The sequence below is a fragment of the Hydractinia symbiolongicarpus genome, chromosome 12 (assembly GCF_029227915.1).
Source record: "Hydractinia symbiolongicarpus strain clone_291-10 chromosome 12, HSymV2.1, whole genome shotgun sequence".
Taxonomy (NCBI): Eukaryota; Metazoa; Cnidaria; class Hydrozoa; order Anthoathecata; family Hydractiniidae; genus Hydractinia; species Hydractinia symbiolongicarpus.
This window is the reverse complement of record NC_079886.1, coordinates 17,460,264-17,461,902: the sequence shown is the minus strand read 5'-3', so window position 1 is coordinate 17,461,902 and position 1,639 is coordinate 17,460,264. Positions and strand designations below refer to the sequence as shown.

At 36.7% G+C, this 1,639-nt stretch overlaps 1 pseudogene; it reads right to left on the bottom strand.

The window, feature by feature from the left end:
- Positions 1–493: 493 nt before the first annotated feature.
- On the bottom strand, positions 494–1,204 carry LOC130621327 (uncharacterized; annotated as a pseudogene).
- Between the last annotated feature and the right edge of the window lie 435 nt (positions 1,205–1,639).

Sequence of the window (1,639 nt, the reverse complement as noted above, 5' to 3'; positions counted from 1 at the left end):
CTTTTTTTTAATCCACACATAACACACCCTCACCCAACAAATCCTAATCTAAAAATGTTGTTAGTACCATTTAAATGGGCAGTTAAAAAAATCAGCATAATTGCTGACATCTGTAAAGTAACAACACCTGGATTTTTAACACACAACCAGATGGAAGATATTGTAGAGTCCCATTTCCCCCACGAACAATATAAAAAATTACTTAACTTTATCCCTGTCTCGTGGAGACAAATGATAAATACACAAAGTCAAACCATTCCACATGAAAAGTACATCCCTAAATTACAAAATACAAAAGGTATCTTGACAGAACTAACAACCTTTTCCTCACAGAAATTTTACCAAATTCTTATTGAAAAACAAAGGTAATATAACAATCCATCCAAACATAAACGGTGGGAAACCCTATACAACATAAAACACACTGATAAGTTATGGAAAAAAACCTTTACAACAATTTACAATTTTAATATCAACAATAAAGTATTTGACATTAGGTGGAGGCTCTTACAATTTGGACACCCCACACTATTAAAAATGTCCTCTGTAAACAAAAACGTAAACTCTTAGTGTCCACGTTGTGATAAGGGCCTGGCTGAAACGCACGAACACTGGTTTTACTTCTGCCCTGATACTCAAAATATCATTAAACCACTACTCAAGTTTTTGGACAAACTCTACCCAACTGAACCCCCCTTCCCAAACGAGCTAGCCCGTTGGATATACATATATACCTTATACTGAGTATAATTAAAAGTCATAACTTTATAACTTTAAAATCACGAAATTTACAAATTCTCAGACCTTGAAATAAATAATTATACATGGTTCGAAGTTGAAGAAACATAGTAAACAGAATCAGTTGGGTCAGCAAGATTGCCCTTATTATTACGTAGATATGCTTGCATAGTAGCCATCACTCCAGTTTCTGTACCTCTATCCATTCTCAAGTATGATGGTAACATTCTTGTCTCGTATAGATATTCCAACGACCTATGATTTCGGGTTTGGAATTTGTTGTCCACACCTTCAGCCACAGCATTTTTCTACTGGCTGTATCCATACAGCCATATCTAGCAAGAGGAAAGGTACTGTTTTGAAACCCTATTAGTTTATCGTGACCATCCACAGATAAAAACCAATTTGGACCTTTGGTGGTAAAGCATATAGCACCATGCATCCAACTTTCTCTGCACCCTACGTTACAATCTTCCTTAGATAATTTCTTCGAAAGCGAGGAGTTGACAGACACCAATGCCTACAACGCTCATCAAACTGCTCTAGTTGAAAAAGAGGTAGTGTCGTGCGGTTCCCATCTCATTTTACAGCTAAAACGTTTTGCCAGTACCAACGGCCTTGTGTCAAAAATTACCTCTCGTATTACTGCTTACCCTGGTACCCTTTCCATACCTTTAACCGTAGATGGAGAAGTGAAATTTCGTAAAAAATTTCAATTAACTGCTATTATGAACCATTGCGGCAACTTAAATAATGGTCACTACACAACCATAGCCTTCGACCAAATGGTACACAGGTGGATACATTGCAACGATAGAGCAGTAATTTTCTGTGATGACCGCCTTATTAACAGTCACGAGTCATATGAAGAGCTGAGATAAGAATATTTTAACCAGAATGA